The sequence below is a fragment of the Lonchura striata genome, chromosome 1 (assembly GCF_050655825.1).
Source record: "Lonchura striata isolate lonStrDom1 chromosome 1, ASM5065582v1, whole genome shotgun sequence".
NCBI classification, from domain to species: domain Eukaryota; kingdom Metazoa; phylum Chordata; class Aves; order Passeriformes; family Estrildidae; genus Lonchura; species Lonchura striata.
Window position 1 is genome coordinate 13,723,795 of NC_140703.1, and position 21,236 is coordinate 13,745,030.

Genomic DNA, 21,236 nt, shown 5'->3' on the forward strand with positions numbered 1-21,236 from the left:
CTGTATTTCAGATAGTAGTAAAAGAGAAGGTGCATGTACACTTGGCATTTTAAATTATCTAAGCTCCTTACAAATGAGAGAAGGAACCATGGTTAGAAGTTTCTCAAATTATTCTTGTATCAAAAAGGTTTCATCCCTATATAACCTTTATCAAACTGTGACTCAGAAGAAGTATTAATATGAAGTTTTATGCTTGCAGATGGGAAACTGAAATCTATTCACTAACTTTATTCTACTTTAAATTAATTTCTAAATAGAAGCATTGATTCAAATATACATGAATGGAGCAGTGTGTATATATTTTCTTAAATGTACTTTTGGTGGTTATTTTTTCTCAAGTATCATTACAATGTCTAAAAATAATATGGACAATTGATTTTAGAATGAAGCAATAAAAAACAGGGATTCCTAAACTGTTTGTAAAAGGAACAGACAAAGTTATAAGAGAAATTTAGTCTCTATTTGCATATTTAATCCATTGTTAACACATGGTTATTAAATGGAAGGGATGTATTGCATGATTATTTCTTCTTTTAAATATACTAAAGCTGAAATGTTAACCAAATCCCCCAAAATATGGAATATTTTGAGTAACATCAAGTTCACATCTTGAAATATAGTCATAAAATATTTCAAAGGAAGCCAAGGTTAATGAAAAGTAGTGGTGATATGCATAAGGTTACAGCTAATTTTTGTGAATAGACAAGATTCAATGTGCAACTTCAATGGTCCCGTAATCAAGTCTGTTTGGCCTGAACTTTTTATTCAGAAAGAATGCAGCTGCTGAGTCAACTAATTTACTTTTTTATGAATTTGCAGTCCTAATGGAGTTGTGTTGCCAAGAATATATATTGTGCATAAGACTATATATTGTGCTTATATATGTATATATAAAATCAGACATTATAGATAAATGCTTGATACGGATGGGTGGTGGTACATTTTCAGATTTAAATAATGACACCGATAATTAAAGAAAATATAATATCTACAGGTAATTGAAGCACTTAAGTTTTACAATAATCAATTTAAGAGCATAAAATAGATATGGTCAAATGTTTTTGAAAAAAAAACTGAAAAAACCCCAATAAATGCATGAATTTTAATGATTTTAGATTCAAAATAGTGCAGGATCCTTTTTGCTCTTACAGATGTTGTTACATTTTGAATGGTATAGTAAAATATTCATTTCACTATGCCATTCAAAATGAGGATGGTATAGTGAAACAAATATTTCACTGAGGGCTGGATGTAACCTTGGAGTCTAATGACTTGTGCAGTTACTCAGGATGAGGAAAAGTGGGGTTCCTGCACTAATGACTGTTCATGTTCTATATTCAACAATAATTGTACAAAACGCATAAATATTCATAGGGTTGAGACTCTCTCTCCCTGCAGATGAGTGTTCTCATGCTCAGGTGAAAGCCATGCTCGATTTTCCTGTCAGTGTTTGATTTGACCTCATGGTTTCTCTGGTGATGAGGTGGGACAGGTCAGTGCTTTGGCAACTCTTCAGTTCACTGCTCATTTAAATTGGGCTTTGTCAAAAGAGAAAATGCACACAGATTTACATGTACCCTCTTCCTTAATATGTCTTTAGCTATTCCATCCTAGAAGGATATTGTATTTCCAATACCCTGTTGGAAATAGGGTACTTTGGGCATTTAAATGTATGGATCAAATTTTAAGAGAGATCCACATGAAGGAAAAGAAGGCACATCAGAGAAAATATATTCCTGTGAGTGAGATGAAGACCAAATCTGAATGTTCACAGTCACCAAGTATATGTTGCATTTCATCTATTTTCCATAGTACAGAGTTCATTTTGCAAATTGCAAGAAAAAAATCTGGTTTTACGTGAATAAAAATTGAAGTAAATATTCCTAACTTTTTGTTAATTTTATAAACCATTTCCCCCTATACAGAAAAAAAAAAAAGAAAGCAAGCTACAAAGCTACAACTTTGCTTTTACTTTTGTCAGAATAGCGATTTCTGAATAGCAAGTTAACTTTAGCAGCAGGGTCAGTAACATTGCCACATTGATCAATAATGGTTTCTCCTTTTTATTCCTTTTTTTTATTATCATTCAGCAGTGTCACTCCCCATCCATTACACTTTTCACAAAAACTGTTTGCTGACTCTAGCAAGACGCACATTTGTGCACAATTCATCAGAACAGTCCCTAGGAGATGTTGCAAAGGCTGTGAGAAAGGGGACACGCCCCCTTCATGTTCCCTTCACTTTAGCCTCTTTTCCTACTTCCCTTCCCAAGGATCCTCTACCAGAGTTCCTCTCTTAACTGATATCATCTTTGTCTGCTTCTTGTACTTGGTTTAATCTGTCCCCAGTCTCTGTTGCCAGCTGTAAAGTGTTCCATGGTTATTTGAGAATAGCAAGTTTAAAAGAGGGATGGAGAAGGTTAATTACAACAGCATAATTAATATAGTTCCTACTGAAGTAAATGGCAGTTTTGTCATTTTATGTAACACAAGCAGGATTACACTAATTATAGTTTCATAATCTCCCCATTAGAGAAGCACAACAGCAACTCCATTAAAACATATTGCTTAACATTATATTCCCTGCTGACCAGATCCATAAAATAGAACTTTCGATGTTTGAGACATGAGATATGTAACATGATGTTATGCCAGGAAATAGCCATGCTCAATCATTCCCATTATGTAAAATTCACAGTTTTCCCTATTTTAATTTCCAAAACAATCACACATAACTCTTTTCTCAAATATACTGAGTGGAATTCTCAGCTTAATTTTTCTCTTTGTAATGTAGGAATTTCAGCCTAATAAGAGAAGAAAGAGTTCAGCATTAATTTGGCAAAGGAAAATTTGCAATTGGGGGGAAAAACAGACTACTGAAAGGTGCAGTCTTCTAACCCATTACCAATTTTTCTGTTTTTTTAAACTCTATTTCTCCCCCTCCCTGATTTTACATAAATAAAAAAAGAAATTAATGCATTATTATGGCATTAGGAAAACAATCCTACTTCCAGGACTAGACTTTGCATTATTCATGCACAAGGAGGCCCATGATGCCCTTCCAAAGCACTGCACAGCTGTGATTTCCAGATCTTTTAGGAGTTATATTTTCACTGAAGTCAACAATGCCAACTCAGCACAAAACTTGATGACAGATTCCAAACACCTGTGGGAAGTAGGTCAGAACTAGAACTCGCATAAAAAAAAAAACCCCAAGCAACCAAAAAGCAAACCCTCTTCTCTGCAAAACCTAATTTAATTATGTCAGCCACCAAAGTGATGCCATAAGTAGAACAGTCCTTGTAATGTTTTTTAAATCAAAAAGATACTGTGGAGAGATTTTCAGAAGATGGATCAGCCCATCTACAGTAGTTTCACTTCAATGAAAATTTGCCAAGATCTACAGATTTGGAAGGAACCACATCTTTTTGTGGCATATAACCACATAAAGATTTCTCCCATGCTGCTAGTTCTTCACATTAATTCATTAATATGGATGTTTTTGCATAGATTTTATTCTCTCTTTACCTATGGTATTAGTTGCATCTTTTATTTTTTTCTCTGCTAACTTGGATTTAGCACTTTTGTTCTTTCTTTTCAGCATCATAAGGTTTTAAAAATATAACAGGTAATTTAAAAATAAAAACTGTCAGGAGTTTTGTAGGTAGCCACTGTTTAAGTATTTAATTTTTCTTACATTCAACCCACTAGACTTCTGTGCCTGGTTTTTACCCTCAGTTTTCTGTAAGAAGGTAGATAAGAGGTAGATCTGCACAGAACAAAAAAGCCCATATAAAGTGAACCTTTATTCACCATATGCTCATAATTGGCTTACAAATCCAGAGGATTCTATGGCTTAAATGTACATAGTCTAAGTGCCTAAATGCATCTTAAAGCAAATGGTGATGCACCAATGTTGAGAGTTATTTTTGTGAACCCTATTTCAATTATGTGTCTAATATAGGATAATGCTAAACAGAACTGAGTTACAAAATTAAATAAATAAAAATATAATAATAGTATAGATATAAAAATAATAATATTATAATTAAATGAAAATGTTAACATCATATCAATATTGACATTAGTTCATCACCTTGAAAAATTCCTAAACTCTAAAAGATTGTAGGTTTCTACAAATATTTTTAATTTCTAATCTACAGTTTTCTTTAGCATTGTCACAACCTGCTGAATAGATACAGACATGGCTCAAAATTGGCAGCTGAAAACTAAATTCTAAATAGTGAAGTGATACTTCTGTATTTACCCACATATACGTGTACTACATTTATAATATCTTACAGCAGGCCCACTGATGCTATAGATATTAATGATATAGTAGCCTAAACTAATCATTAGCACACATTTTTAAGAATATCAATATGTACTTAGACTGGAAAATACTTGAAATCAATTTCCAGAGCAATCAGATTCTTTGCTTCAAACAGGGTAACTCATGTGTGGCTGAGCACATTCCTGGTCACAGTGGACAAGAGCTGGGTTTCTGTTCAGCTCCTGTGCTGAGGACCCCTCACACAGCCAAGGGCAGAAACAGGAGACCACCAGAGAAGCTTTTAGAATTGTACTATTGTAAAATATAGTTTTTTCCTTGATCAAGAGGCAATTTAAACTCTACGGATGCAGTTTCTATGGGGTTTATTTTATTTTAATTTAGTGAAGAAAGCTGAAAACTACTAACAGTGGAACCATATGCTAAACTAAAAAAGAAATAAAATGTATAATTGCATCACTATGTCTGAAATTCACCAAATGTTTCAAATTCACTTTTTTAATGTGCAGGAGTTTAAACTCATACCCGGTACATCAACACTGAAATGTTTAAATACATTATTTTCATATTCATACCTTAGCACAAAGCGATAGGAGAAATCCTGCAATGCCTTACCCACATATGCAAACAAACCACAGCTTGAAATCAAAGGTGGGATTTTTTTTGTGTGCTTACTTTGCAAAATTAGTTCAGTTGGAGAATACAGGACTGTGATGAAACTTTAATGATGAAAGATGTAATTTCTCCCTGTAAATGTATGAATCATATTATAAGTACTCCTGGAAAGTTGTAGCTCTTTAGGAACCCTATAACACTCCAGGAACATAAAACCAAGGGACCTCTTCCTCCGCATTGCCAAAATATGCAATTCTCAGTAATTAAAAGCCAGCAAATCTCTTTACTGTTAATGGCACAAAAGGAAGTAAAAAGCCTTCAAGAGCATGGGCAGGAACTAAAAAGCCTGCAAGAGCTTTCACATTGGTGCCTGGCAGAAGGAAATTGCCAACGATAGAAGTTACCTGTATTTCAGAATCACAAAGTGAGAGGTTTTAGTGAAAGCTGAACATTTAGATAACGGGGAAAGTTGGCACGGCAGCCCTGGAGAATTTCTGTTACTCAAACCTATCCATCCATCCATCCATCCATCCATCCATCCAACCCACCATCCAACCATCCATCCATCCTTTAAATCCCCTCCCTAAGCAAGTTACTTAGCAAAAATCTCATAAATTCTGCTAGACTACTGATGTCTTACTACAGCTCCCCAATAAGCAAAGGAAACACTTCTCTGAGATTGTACCTTACAAAAAATTCCATGTTTAGCATCTGGCATGCGCAGGAAACCTATTAATGAAGACTCCTTTAATTAAATGCTCTCAAGTACCATGGGAGAGTAAGAGAAAGAGTTTGAAAAGCAGATAATATCATAGTTTGGTCACATATTTAAGACCAAGGTTCATTTTTTGTGTTGAGTTATGGAAAAAAGGTCTTGGACTTGGGACCTTGACATCTCTGGTAATATTCACGTCATGGTGACCTTTGTCTCCCTCTTTTGCTGACTTTCCACAATTAGCTTCAAAAAGTGAAATCTCTTTTAGCTGGGTTTTTTGGTTTTTTTTTGTTTGGTTGTTTGGTTGTTTTTTTTTTTTTTTAAATTGCAAATATATGTTACCCAACCTTACCAGTTAGTTCAATGGAATTTCAGAGAGGCTAAACTTATACTGACAAATAGAGCTGTGGAAAACATAAAATCATAGTACTCTATCCCAAAAATTTTATCCATTACAGCTCTCATCATGACAGCCCTGTAAGTATTGCTTTCAGCATGTTTTCTGCCTGGCCACATATAATTAATTTATGTGTTGTTATTGAAGATATGTTATGAGCATCTGGTGGTATTTATATGTCTAATTTTTCTAACATATTAATTGCATTAAAAATAAAAAGTCTACCATAACCAGAAAGGTTCCTTTTAAATACTTCCTGTTATCTCTCATCTTTCCCCATGACTCTCAGCATGCTTTTGTAGTGGGCTTTAGATCTAAAATGTGTAAGTCTTGAAAGGCAAATTTATGTGCATTCATAACACTAAGTAGTGCATAATTAGATTTAAAGAATGCAACTGATAAAAACACATCGACTTTCTGTGTTGTTGTTGATATTTGTAGATGGCACATGGAATTTAATATGGATCATTAATTTCTCTGTATTTTATACATTAGCTATGGTTATGGACATTACCCCAGTGCTTCTTGGTGTAAAGTATGTTTGAGTTGTACGTATTAGAAAAATTCTTTCCATCACATTTGTCTTACCTTCATAGAAGAAGACAAAGTTTTACATCACCATAGCAATGCATTAATTTCTGTACTGTACTTATTTGTCTTTCAATATGATTCTAATATCAGGCACAACACATCATTTCTATTGAGCCAGCCATCTCCAGTGTGGAAACATCAGCAAGCCATTCATGGATTTTAAACAGCAGCCCATTTGTGTGTATTGCTTCATAATATTTAATGCCACCATTTATTTAAGAACAAGCCCTCAAGGTGAATTAAAATATTATTTCATTTAAAAAAGAATTCAAACTCAACCCCCCCCTCCACTGACACTATGCATTACTCGTAAGCACTTGAATTTTAAATAATATTTAATCTAGCTAAGTTAAACCAATATGCTACATTTTTAAGATCTCATCTTTGATAAATATGATCATTTTTACTATAATCCTTCAGAGATTTGTGCCCATCTTGTAAATTTTTTAATTTAAAATATATTACCAAAATCATTGGAAATAGTAGCATTGATTAATAAAATATAGCATATATGCTTTTAAGACAGAACTATTCACATGGATGTAACAAGATTGCTATACTGATAAAAATATAACCTCTCCCAAAATACTTATAGCATATTAGAATTTAAATATGTCCTTCAAACTGTTTTTTTAGTACCCTCTCTAACCCATTACTGGAGATGCAAATAAATGTTTTTTTGCTTTTCTGAGTAACCAAGGATTCTTCTTTCTCTAAAACTCACTTAAAAGAGGGACTCCATCTCTTCCATAATCCCACAAAATTTTATATTAGTCATTCAATGTAGTGACAAATTTTATTTTTTATTTGTTATAATTAGATATTTTTTACAGTATAAAACATTATGGGAGAACAGGGTGCAGAATTTTTCCTACCTGCTATAGTTCTCAAAGCTGCATATAAAATAACAAAAAAAACCCCAAAAAAACAGTAAGAGAGAGACAACAAAAGCCTTCAACTCTGTCAGGCTTAATGATATATGTGCTACGCTAAGGACTTTTATTTAAAATGTTTTCTTTAACATGTTTTCTTTTCAGTATGCAGCACTGAATAATACTTTCCACTATTTAAAAGCCTAAGCAGTGTGAAAACTGTTGAAAGAAGAAAATACACAAAGCTAACTAAGCTGATAAGGCTGTGATGACTGAAAATATCAATAGAGAGGAAAAGTAGCATGCTTTATAAACACCATGCATTTTTTTTTCCAGATGGGTTCGTTTCTTTTAACTAGAAAATAGTACATGCTCCTTGTTCTTCCTCCTAGTCAGACTTGCTCATGACAGAAATATTCTACTTGCAATACATGCACTAGTCCTGAAACTGATATAAATATAAATTTTTAAAAAAAGGTTAAAAAATTGATTTTCAATCTCCATTAAAATATGTATAAACATCAGTGATTGCTCAAATAAATTGTTGTGAATAGTGTTCCTTAAAGCAAAACAAAAAAGTTTGAGGGCTGTTAATATTAGATGCTAACAACTCTTCCAAGCTGTGAACGTATAGTAGTGACAGAAATTAAAAAGCAGATGTCCTCCCACGTTGAAATTCCCCCCAACTTACTTCAAGATTACATGGTTGATGAAAGTACAGCAAGTTCTAATTTCTAGGGGGAATAATGACTTGTAGTTGCAATAATTTAAGGAATAATGTACCCCAACTGTACTTAATAAGGCTATAATTCCATCAAAGCCTTCCAGGGATGTCATAAACCATGAGAGCGAAACTCAAGTGGTTTCCTCATGTCACCAGAAGGCTGAGATGGAAATAGAGTTTGAATTTATATTCATTTTGAAGGAGACTTATTTAATATTGCACATTGATCATGATAAATGCCTTTGGAACTGCCAAAAACTATTAGGGGTGTTCATGGTCTTTTGAAGCCACCAAAAGTCAATTATGCTGCTGCCTAGTGGTTCTCAGCAATTCCTTTCTTTTAAAGCTGTGGTTTGGCCAGCACAAATTGTTTAACCATGCTTAAGTTAACATCAATTTTGTCATATATTTTTAATACTTTTCTTCTTCATATTGAATGAAAGTGGGAAGTATTTCTTCTGTCTATGTGCATAGCTCTTTATTTATAGAATTTCATTGCAAATTAAGGGGAAAATTAATTGGAATCATTTGGCTAACTTAACCACTGAGCATCATGGAATGAATATACTTTTTTTAAACAGATTTTTCACTTATATGCCAATAATATGTCCACATCCTATGTGAGCTAACTGAACAGGGAGGAGCTTTAGTAACAGGAGAAATTTTTTTTGCTGTAAGACTGCAGGTAATCTGTTTTAAAATGAAAGATTGTATGGAACAGCTCAGAGAGCCCACAGAAGAAAAGATGTGGAATGGGGGAAAAAAACAGAAGGGGAAATCTGGATCTTAAAAAATGTGTAAATCAAAGTTTCTAGAGGTAAAATAATGTTCAGTATAATCCTTCAAATTTCTATTATTCATTTTTTGACTTGATGATGCTGTCCGCCTCCACATCCTCCTAGGACAGGAATCTCAATGCCATTGCTTAAAGGACAGATACTCAAAAATGTGGTTTATTGTGATCTCCTAATGAATATCCCTATTTGCCAAAGCATAGGGACTTAGTGTCTTTGGGATGCCCTTTGGTGTGGTCTCTGGGCTCAAGATTTTCCTCTCCTAAAGAGCCTCTGCAGTTCCAATGTGGATATTTGCCAGCTGCCTGTGGATTTCTTAGATATCACAGGGGATCTAATACAGCAGAAGATGCCTTTATTTAGATAATGGCATTAAGCCAAAACGTTTACATGTGTCAGAGAACCTGCCATAAAATGTATTTCCCTGGAGATGACAGTGTGTCAATTTCTGAAATTCCTAGTGCTGAGTAGCTGATTTGATTTACACTTCTGAACAGAAAACACGTCAGGGTAATCTCAGCTCCTCTTTACAACAATATATTCCAAGTCGAGGATTTATTTGTAATTTGTTAAGATCAGATACAGATAGAAATAAGACACATACAAATCCTATTGAAAGTCTTTTGGCCAATTTCTAAGATGATGGTAGAGCAAATTGATCTTTAAAGCCAAAATCATGACAGCATAGTAATCAGTTACATGGCACTTTTGAGCAAGATAAATATACATTCTATACCCCAAGCTAAAAATGCATCATTAAAATGTAACAAAAACCCCACAGTGCTGTTTGCTTCAAGTACAGCAATTCCATTTGGCTTTTGGGAGGAGATTTTCTCAAACCCAAGGCCCAATTGCCTTTGGAAAACCACAGTGATCCTTCCATAGACCACTAAAAGTCAAACTAGATGTCAGGTTTTCCCATGATATGCGAAGAAATGTCCCTTGGCATTTGATGTCTTGAATGCTGAGTACTCAACATAGGATGTTAAAACAAATGAAAAGAAGAAAGGTCCAACCAGGATACTGGCTAAGAAAGTTCCAGAGTCAAAAATTTTAGGAGGCTGAGAAAAAGTTCTTAGGTTTAATGCTATAGGGGTGTCTTGTTCCTACAGACTTCCCTTGGTAGTTGGTCTTGGACAAAGCCATATGAACTCTTTGTCTGCAATAACCCAACAGAGGTGCTGCTCGTGTCACCTTCCCCACAAAAATTGTCAAACCCTGACTTTGATTCCTGAGATGGATTGAAAGTTTTTCAGTTTCCAAATTTTCAATTAATGCCAAATTGCTTGTATGTTTCATCTCTATGTGGAATTTAGCACAACTCAGAGTTCCCAGTGCTCCTTTGCAACTATTTCATCAGCAATCATCTCTGCCTGGCTTCCCTGAAAAATTCTTCAAATTCAAGAAAAATTCAAATTCTTCAAAAACAGCCAATGTAATAAATAACAGCCTTCTGAATGTTTTTCTTCCTATTAACAGCAAATTCCTTGAGAGAAAAACTGCTTGAACTTGCCCAGGTTGTCATCCTTCATTAGGAGTTCTAAAGTTACTGGAGTAGCTTTTAATTACTGCAATCTATTTCTCAGGATAAATAAATAAATAATAATGACTTTGTACTCCTGATGCTGTATAGTCTTAAGCTGTACTCCAAGAAAAGGTGTCCTCAGGAGTTATCTATTTCCTTCTGTTCTTCAATTGTTATTGATATGGAGTAAGAAAAATACAATTTTATGGCCATTTCTAGATGTGCTTTCTCAAAAATTAAGAAATTAAGCATAGAATGGTGGGTACACAGGTACAACCACAAACAAACAATTAAAAATTTATATAGTCAAAATAAGTGTTCTGATACAGAGTCAGCTTGCATGTTCATTGCTTTTGTGATCAATCAGTGGAAAATAGCAATGTGTTCTGAAACATGGAAAACTATATAAAATTTGAAAATATTTTTTTTCCAATCATATATGAGGACAATTTTTTTCTTCCTCCCTCTAAGGATAATAAAATGTTGGAGCAACTGCCCTGAGATGCTGGAGGCAGCTTCACTGGAGGTTTTCAAATTCTGAAAATGTTTGAATCAAACCCTGAGCAGCATAAAATGACCACAAAGCTGCTCAGGGTTGGACAAGGATGCAAAGCACAAGGTTGGACAAGAAATTCTTGAGGTCCTTTTATTCTGTGAAAATATGTGTTTATGTCTTAGGTTGCTGTAAATTAATATGTAAATAAACAACTAAACAAAACAAAATCAATTTCAAAATTTTTGATTTTTTTCCCCAGTTGTCTTCAGATACAATTTTTTTCTTTGTTGGCAATACAATATGGGGTGGCTTTGGCAAATTATTACAACTCTGAACTCTATTTACCTAGACTTTGCTTTGCCAGCAATTGTCTTCTATTAGCTTTTTCTGCTGTACATCAAAATTGTAAATAAAGAAGTTGGGCAAGGGGAAATTGCAGGGTTTTTTTTCTGAAATTATTTTTGAAATGTTTTCCATTTTTGAAACTTTAATGCTGAATAAATATGGAATAAAAGATAAAGAAATAGAAAAATTTATAAATTGGAACTGTGTATTGTTAGTATTATCTTAATCACCTGTTAACTATGAAGGTTTATTACATTGGACTAAAAGGGTGCTAGTTTACAACAAACAACAAAATAATTGGATATTTTTGCACAGATCCACTGATGAATCTTCTAAATTATTTTCTAATTTTGGGTGTTGAATTATTTGTCTTCAAAGCTTGATATATTTTGAATAATTATTCTCAAATGGAAGCAACCAACTATAATAAGAGGCTTGTAAAATTTTAACCTTAATATCTCTCAAATTCTTTTATGCATTCCATAAGAACAATGGCAATGTTAAACACACGGTAAACAGAATATTTTCAGGTAAATAGAAGTCTTTCTGTAGATCTAGCTGAGACTTAAAAGTCAAAATGAAGGTATTTTAATTTGATGGTGAATATTTTTCCTTCCACATAAATCCAGCTATAAAAAATGCAATGTGGGAGGTATTCTGAGGAAAGAAGACATTTGTGTGTAATTATATAAATGCAATAGACATGCATATATGTGTACAGCTATATAAATAAAGCTGCACACACTGGGCCAATAACAACAATGTATGATGTGGTAACATTCTCTGTGATGAAAAAGATCATTAGACTCATGAAGGAATAATGGACATATTAAAGCTTTGGTACAGAGGATACACATGAAAAGGAAAGAGTGGTGTGAGAGGATATACTTCTTTTTAATAAAAGAAGAATAATTTGTTATACTTATTTTTAATAAAAGTTTTCAGGATTTCTAGCTAATTGATCTCAGGAGGATACAGAGTAAATTGTTTTATACTTCCTGTATATTTCAACTTCTTCTAATTGAGCACAAATTGAGAGAAAACACTTTTCCTCTCTCACACTCGGTTACTTGTCTCAAAGCGCCACCAGCACAGAAAAAGGACCTTTGAATCTCTCCAACTGCTCACTCTTCTCAGGGCATCATCAGAAGCTGTTTGTACAGACAGCATGTCTCAATTAACTGATGAACTCAATCTGCAGCAGATACTGCTGGCATCTCCTGTACTCTGCATAGGTTACTAACTCAACGCTAGTCTATAAAATTCCTGTTAAAGGACACACATTTGGAGCCCACACTGGAGTTCCTGCCTGCCCAGTACAGCAAGCACAGTGCCCCCACTGCTGTCACAAAACATTCCCAGTCCCAGCAGAGTGGGATGCTCAGCAGCACAGCACTGCAGCAAGCAGTGAAAGGAAAATCAGCCCCTCACAAGCAACAGATTCTCACAGTCAGGCAATGAGCCCCATGGCAGGCACAGGAGCTGTCCATTAAGAGCTGAGCAGCAAAACCAGCTATGGATTCTATCCAGCACATCCCAATCAGATCTGTCATTGCCTTGAGCCTTTTGTCCCACACTGGGAGCTCAAAAGTGCTCTCGTGGTTTAACCCCAGTCAGCAGCTCAGCCTGGCCCCATCAGCAGGGTGGGGAGAGTCAGAAGGGAAAGAGCTGGAAAAATCATGGCTTGGGATAAAAACAGTTTAATAGGGAAAGCAAAAGTTTTGCACACAAGCAAAGCAAAGCAAGGAATTCACTCCCCACTTCCCACAGGCAGGCAGGGGTTCAGCCCTCCCAAGGAGAGAAGGGTTCCTTTGTGCCTAGTGGTGACTTCGAGTCACAAATCACTCTGAAGGTCACCCTGCTCCTTCTTCTTCCCCCAGATTTGTATGCTGAGCATGGTCTGGGATATCCCCTGAGGTCACCTGTCCTGGCTGTGTTCTCTCCCATCTCTTTGTGCCCCTCCCTGAGCCCGCTTGCTGATGAAGTGGAAGGAAGCAAAGGACTTGGCAATGTGCAATTGCTGCTCAGCAGCAATGAAAGCATCCCTGAATTACCAACATTGTTTCCAGCACAAATCCAAAATACAGCCAGTTATCAGCTACTGTGAAGAAAATTAGCTCTACCTCACCCAAAACCAGCACAATATCTCATATAAGTGTTTAATCCATCTCTAAAAATATTAGTAGAAGAACTATAATCCCAACTGAGTGAACAAAACTGTTTCATTTAGAAATATATGCAACTACAGTTCAGTAAACTCTTCCTACATATCAGTAGATTTCCTTTATGGGAGGATTAGATATTTGAGATGACTGATTCAAAGGAGCTGGAAGACCTCAGATTCATATTCCCTAGCAAAACACAGATCACTGAGATACTGATGGTTTTTTTTTTAACCCTGCCTTTACACTTGGACCAGACCTCTATTTTTCATTAAGTGCTTTCTAGAATACCCAGGAAATTCTTTTCCCTGGAGTCTGAGTGTAATAAAGCCTGAGGTGTCCAAGAAGGTGTTGGCAAAAAACATAAACTACAATTAATTTTTCAGTTGTATCTCTCTCAACTGTCATGCTCTGTTTTCTTTATTTGTGTATGAATTACAATTTCCATTATTCTTTTTTAATATCAAACTGTTTTATAACTAAAAAAAGGGTTTTTTTTCCTGAGGTTTTTATAGTTTGAAATAATATCACAGATTCAGGAAAAAAATATAAACTGCTTAACATAATACAGTGCTTTATGACATAATGACATAATAGGTATATACTTTATACTTTAACTCTTGCTGCCTCTTTTTTTTTTCTTTCTTTTTTTTTTTTCCTTGCCATAGCTTTTTCCTCTCATTCCTCCATAGCACTTTCACCTCAGAGTATAACCCTAATATAATTTCCCTCTAGATTTGAATCCAATAGATGGACAGATCCATTAGTACAGAAAGTAAATTTTCACACCTTTCAGATTAAGCTTTGTAAAGGCTTCTAATTGACAGCATCATTAGATACTAGGGAAAAAATTATGAAAGGGTTTTTCTTCAGTGACACTCCTTGAACAAAATCTTACTAAAAGTTTCTTTCCTTACCTGCTCCATCTAATCAATATTTCTGATAATCAGAGTCTCATTCAGGACATTGAGCCCATTTCTTTGTTGCCCTGTACATCCTCAGCTTTTGGGACACTAAAAAACTGATATGTCTCTGACACATACAAAAGTGAAAGAATAGAATATGTCTTTTCCTCCACTCCATCCAGCCCCCCATTAATTATATATCACTCCAGTTATTTGGGTTTTTGTGACTTTCCCCTACTGTGTGGGAAACACAGTACACTTACAAATGTGGGCCCATGCTAGGCAGGTGATACATGATCCCTCTGCCAATGTCCAAACTAAGAAAATGCACAATTCCTACTCACAGAAAAATAAAAATACAAAATAAAATAACAAAAAAAGTTGATTATTTTTCACAAACCTTCCAAAACCTTCCAGTTTTCAGTAAAACGAATGTCCTTGTCAGATTAATTGTTAAGAGCACTGGATATTTGTTCAGCTGTAGAAATCTGGAGCAAAAGATTGTAGGTTCAATGAAATGGCATTTTCCAATTAAACTGTGTTTTGCTGGAAGTTCCCCAAGCTCTACCAAACACCATGGTTATACATCCTATGTAAACTACAGATTTGCATCATTTTTGCATGACAGATTTTTGAATACATAAGGCTTGGGAGAACAGAGCTTTGCAAGGTGAACATTACAAAATGCCCAGTGATTTTTTCTTTCTCCCACAGGCTTTTCTGCAGGCATGCATAATAGGAACATTAGTTATTAAATTGGCACTGGGTCTTTCTCTATTTCTCTATCATTTTCAAACAGGTTAATTAAAGCTCATTTATATGCCACTTAAATAGAAGGTAACTTGAGTCAGAGGAAATATCGGCACACATTTTACCATAAATCCTTCTGAGCTTATAAATGACCTTCATCCTTTTCAATATCTGCCTCTTGAAAGGTACAAATACCTGTATATTCATTTTTTTCAAAACCAAAGCAAAAAAATAAATATTTTTTTTTGTTTTACATGGGACTTTTCCAGAATCCTGTGTATCAACTCTCAATAAGCTCAAAGGAAGAAATTATTTTGCACAGTTACCATTAATGAAGTATGAGAGGGAAAAATAAAACACTCTCCTGAGATTAAAAACAAAATAACTGCTTACCACGTAGTTCCTTGGCTGATGTGCAAATGCAGCAGCACTGGGCACTTCAATGTACTTTTAGCTTAGTGAGATGCAGGTAAACAAAGCAAGCATTTCATCCTCAGCCTCTCAGCTCCTTTGGAGACAGATGTTGACACAATTGCAAGTACAATTTCTGTGTACAGTGATGGAAAGCCCCAGGTACTGCTGGTATGCAAAAAAAAAAACCTAATTAGCTACAAGCACACAAAGCTTGGTTGTATCTGTTTGTCTGCTCAAGGCTCAAAACCAGAATGTCAGGGCTCACTTGTATCAAGGTACATTTCTGTTTCCTTTGTATGTGCTCTTTACCAACAGCAAAACAAGACAAAACCACATGGCTCAATCTTCTCTCACACTTTCAAGCTTGTAGATATGTTTTAATGTATGTGCATAACTCTTTTGTAGCATCAGGAGCAAGGGGTATTAACTTTCCAGGTAGGATGCTTGTAAACACTCTTACAGTCATAAAACTCTTTCATTCTACAGATTTGGTTATATATATTTTCTTAGATGTCTCTTTTCCCTTTAATCTGCTAAGCTCCATGAAACTCTGTCACTGAAAAATCATGAAAACACTGTGTCTGTGAAGCTAATACCCAGATTTGGTTTTTGCTACTGCTTCCCCAAAGACTGTCATAGAATATTTTAGAATAAAACAACTTGGATCATATGTAACCATTGATTTTTAGTCACAGTTTCTCACTGATTTCAGTGGGGAGTTCTTATTAGGCATCCCTGGCATGAAATGGCCACTTGTATTAGATTTTTTAGAAAAAAAATACACAGTTAGCAAAAATAATCGAAACAGGCATCAAGAAATTTTCCCCATATTGTGAGCAATTGTAATAACAAAGTTATCTATCCTGCATCATGGAATAATTGCAGCATAAAAGAAAACAAAACTTTTTTTTTTTTTAATATTTAATAAACATCAATCCTCAGGAGCTAGAAGCAGACAGATTAAATCATATGATTTGGGATTAGTTTCTAAAGAACTAAAAAAGGAAATCTTCAGAGCCTGGAGTTTCTCACTGTGGGAGCCATCTTGTGGAGGGAAATTATTTTCCCTGTGATAGCTTTAAAGCAGATTTGCTTTCCTTTAATTGGAAAAATATAGATGGGATGTAAAAGGCACACAGTCCTAAGTATATCTCCCTTTCACAGCTTTAAGAGAAGAAAAAAAAATAGAGAGATGACTCAGAATAATGTTTTTGGGCCTTTTTATACCCATTATTGGATGTTCATTCCCTAAAAGATTCTGTATATGATCCCAGATATACTAGAGAGAAAATTTTAAATCCCTGTGTTAAGAAAATCTGCTTTTTTTCAGAAAAAAAACCATGATGTTCACTCTTTAGGATTTGGATATGAATGTTTCTTACACCATATTACAAAAACTCTCATAAAATGCAGTTCATGACTTTTATCTCTGCCCTATTTTCTGATGAGTTTATTATACCTAAAGGACATTTTTTTTATTTATAGAGTTTATAGAGTTTATTATGCCTAAAGTTTATTTATAGAGTTTATAGAGTTTATTATACCTAAAGGACATGTGTCAAGCTATTACCTGTCCCCATTTCCTAGATAGCAAGGAGGATTAAAATAGGGCATACAAGAAATTTTTGGAAGAGGCTGGAGTCAACCTGGAGAAGTTTTCTCACTTCTCACACCATGAGTTGAAACACTGAGCTGTGCTGTTTTCCCATTAGCAATTACAATATTTAAACAATTCCTCAATCTGTTATCCAATCCTTCAACAATTCCCTCAAAAAATATAACTCAACAATTTATGAGCAACACACCTGATCTGGCTGGCAGTTCTGTCTGCAGGACTTTACAAGCTCCTTTTCTCTCACAGCAGGGCTTGGAGGTGCTTCTTTTCCCTAACCCTAACCCTAACCCTAACCCTAACCCTAACCCTAACCCAGCCAGTTTTTTTTCTTTTTTTCCATCACTGATGGGGAGATCATGTCAGTCCTGGTTGCCTTTGCTCCAGCAAAAGTGTGGTTTTAATCTGAACATATTTTCTCTTGATCCTTCCCTTTTGCTGCTAAGTGCTTTGCTTCTTCAGTGAGCTTTTCCCAGCTGCTGTTTCCATGGGTCATGTTGGGATCTGAGGTTGTAATTTGGTCTGGGGAGCTGGAATCCACTACTGCAGAAAGGGCAGCCCCATTGTCTCACTTCCATGCTGCCAGGTTTCTGGCATTTAATTAATTTCTTTAATGATCTGACCATTATTCTCCTTCATTTCTGCCTCTGCAAGCTGACCTGGAGCCTCACTGCTGCTGCCTGAGGGGAGAGAAAGGGCCCTGCTGCTTCTGGAAGGATTTGGGTAAGGATGGCCACTCTGTTGGGAAAACAGGTTTCTCTTCCTGACAGATTATTCTTTAGTCTTCTTTTTTATCTTGGGTGCATTTATCCTATATTTCTCACCCTGCAGAGATGGGCTTTTCATGATAATTTTTGCAAAGAACTGTGAGCTATTGCTCTTTGGGCTATTCTGTAGTCTCTGACATCATCTTTCTAGAGCACTCAAAAGGTTTTAGAGTCCCTTTCATCTCCAGATTTTGTTCAGTGTTGTCCATAGACTTAGAAATTTTAAGTGTAGAAAATAACACCAACAGTCATAAAATTAAACTGATTTCCCATGGGGTCATACCTAATCCTGTTAGGCACCACAGAGGAATATTCCAGACCACATCATTCTTGAAAATTGGCAGCAAAAATTGGAAAGTTTACAGAAGTATAAAGTAATATGAAAGATGAGTTCAGTAATGTTCCATAGAATTGAGTTCTGGATTTTTCTAAGTTTTTGGCAAGTGTTTTGTGCTTGGTTCAGTGTCTATTTTCTTTTTTTATATTATACCATCAAAGCAAGTCAATCTCACAATATCTTCTTTACTCCTTTGGTCTGTCACTGACTTTGATATTCTCATTGTAGGGTCAGATCTAAGAACTCAGAGCTGTCCCCAAAGACAAAGTTTTATCATTTCTTCTAGGTTTGCTGACCCAGAAAAATTTTAAACCTGCAAGTAATATGAACAAAGCGGACATTTAGTCCACAAAAAATAAAAAAGTACAGATCCCAAGACAAAAATGCAGTCAAGGACAGAGGCATTGCTAAGGAACAAGGAGAAAGGAATTGCTGGGAAAAAAAAATTATGTCCAAAACAGTCAAGGCCTGCAGATAAAGCAGGGGGTGAAGTAAAAGAAGGGATATTTTTGGAAAGATTTTATCCCTGCACCTCCCACCCATGCTTTTCTTTAATGCTACAAAATAGAACGTGGTAACAAAATACACATGAATCTTTCATAAAGAATATCCGTGACCAAGCAGAAAAGTCCTTCAATGATGTTTATGTTCTTCAGATATAAAGTGTTAAAAATCTCTTCCCAAACCCGGCAATTTCTGCTTCAGTGATAAAAGTGACACTGATGTTTTCAGTTTTCTAGTTAACATACTCATTTTGAGGCAGCTTTCTGTCCACTTGAGTTCTGTCAAAGTACCTTTGATTTTGTTTAAATGGGCAACAGGACTCAGGCATTTCTTACGGATTTAGTTACGTAGTATATGATATTCATCATGTTAAGCAGGCTACTCACTCCAGTAAAAAAATGCTGTTGATTTTTCAGTGTTTGTGCAGCCATAGTAGATCTGACCTAAAACTCATTTAAATGAAAGACATCTATTGAATCCATGGGCTTCAGGGCATAAACCAGTCAGCCTTTCACTGAAATGCTATAGTCAGATATATGTGATTCATGTTTCTTTCCAATGCCTTGGACTTGAGTGTGGTTATTCAAGGAGTTAGGAATCACAAGGCCAGTATTTTATAAGCTATGAATGTTATAAGAGTGCAGATATATCAACTCAGTACTGTTCTTTCTGAAAAAGATGATTTTTTTTTTTTAACAGTGCAATACAGATTCAAAAAGAAATGAAAGGAAAAAATTCAGAAGGACAGATAAAAGCTGCGTTAAAATTGTTGTTCAAAACTGAAATCTGCAAGTATTCGCTTTCACAACAATTGATATTAGGAAAACAAGAAAGGTAGATAAGATGTTCACTTGCAAAACCATATAACTAAGAAAGAGTCAAAAGGATTTAAATAGAGAAGTAATCTATGGACCACATTTTTTTTATTACATTGGTGTTTGTTGACATTACCACTACACTAGGATTTACTAGCTAGATTTATGTAAAATGACAGTAGATTTGGTAAATGTCAGTGCTTTATTTTGAAAAAGGTATACTAATAGGATCTAATCACTAATAAATAAATTAGTAAATAAATAAATTAATACTAATAAATCTGTCCTTAATTTCAATAAATAAATAGATTATCTAGTTATGGCTATAAGAGGACAAATATCAATGAAGGAACAGACATCTACTTGCCTTTTACTGATTTGTCACACTCTCCCTCCAGTTTACTAGAAAAAGACATTAATATTTTTTCATAGTTATTGTTCATTAATATTCCTTTATGTATTCATTAACTAAATTACTAAATTTAGCAAGTAATGCAATCCCTAATTAAAAGAAAAATGCTGCTTTTAAATAAAGGCAATAAATTTTAGAAAATGGTTATTTTTTTTGTGTCTGAGTCTGTGTTTATCAGTAGCTACTTAAACAGGCTCATTCAAGAATTTTATGTTGTTAAACTAATCCCTAGTGCTGAAAACATTAGTGGAGTTGTGCAATACATGTGATAAGTATTTCCCTGAGAATTATTACAGAACACAACAAGGTCCTTCCTCTTTTACTTGGCTTTCACTTTCAGGAATTTCACTAGGATCCCCTTAACTTTGTAGAAGGAAAAGAATGTTGAGTTACAGCAACAGATAAGGAAGCCTTCAAATTTATAGAGCAGATTTCATTCCTTCCTTGCTAGACAACTAATGTGAGGAATGATTGCCATCTGTGAAACCTCTAATCTGCCCCACCAAGATAAATAAAAAGGGGAGCAATCAAAATTTTCAGGATACCCTTCACACTGTATCACCAATGGCCAAATTACCTGTTTTCATGAGATTAAACCACACTTTAGGATATTTCTTAAAGGATGTGATAGAAACACACTGTACAACCAGGGTATGAGGCACTGGTATTTTAGACTTATATAGAGTAAAGCTTTAAACAGACATTTTTTCCCTGTCAGAGGAAGAAAATGATGAACCAAGAAATCTGTCTTTGCAATGTGTCAGAGGGTGATCCCAAGGGGGAAAAGTATTAGTAGAAAAAGGAGCTCTTAGTTTCATAGATATATACAAGTAGAATTGCTAGAGGACAATTTCATACTCCTGTGAAGAAACCTGAGTCAAAAACTCATGTCACAATTAGCAGCAAAGTTTCTGTGAATTGCTCAAGTTGCAGCAAAGGGAACCACACTTGTGTGCACCTTCTTTCCACTGAAAATAAAAAGGACTCTTGGATTCTACTTTCCTTGGAAATCTTGCAAAAAAAAAAAATTCAATCCCAGCCTGAGCTTTCTGGCAGGTAACAGAATTATTTCTGTTTCAAGGTCACTAGGTCACTTGGCTTCTTCTGTCACTGCCATGCAGTGGGCAATCATTCTTACCCCTTGTTTTTAAGCAGGTAACACCATGGAAGTGTTACCAAATGCATCCCCAGTTA

General features: G+C 35.1%; 1 long non-coding RNA gene across 1 annotated transcript in view; it reads right to left on the minus strand.

Moving 5' to 3' along the window:
* Window positions 1-17,485, minus strand: part of LOC116184080 (uncharacterized) — a 32,108-nt gene extending 14,623 nt beyond the window's left edge. Inside the window, exon 1 of the long non-coding RNA XR_004148814.2 lies at window positions 15,575-17,485. This is a non-coding gene — a long non-coding RNA (uncharacterized LOC116184080). The remainder of the gene's footprint in view (window positions 1-15,574) is intronic.
* Window positions 17,486-21,236: the final 3,751 nt, after the last annotated feature.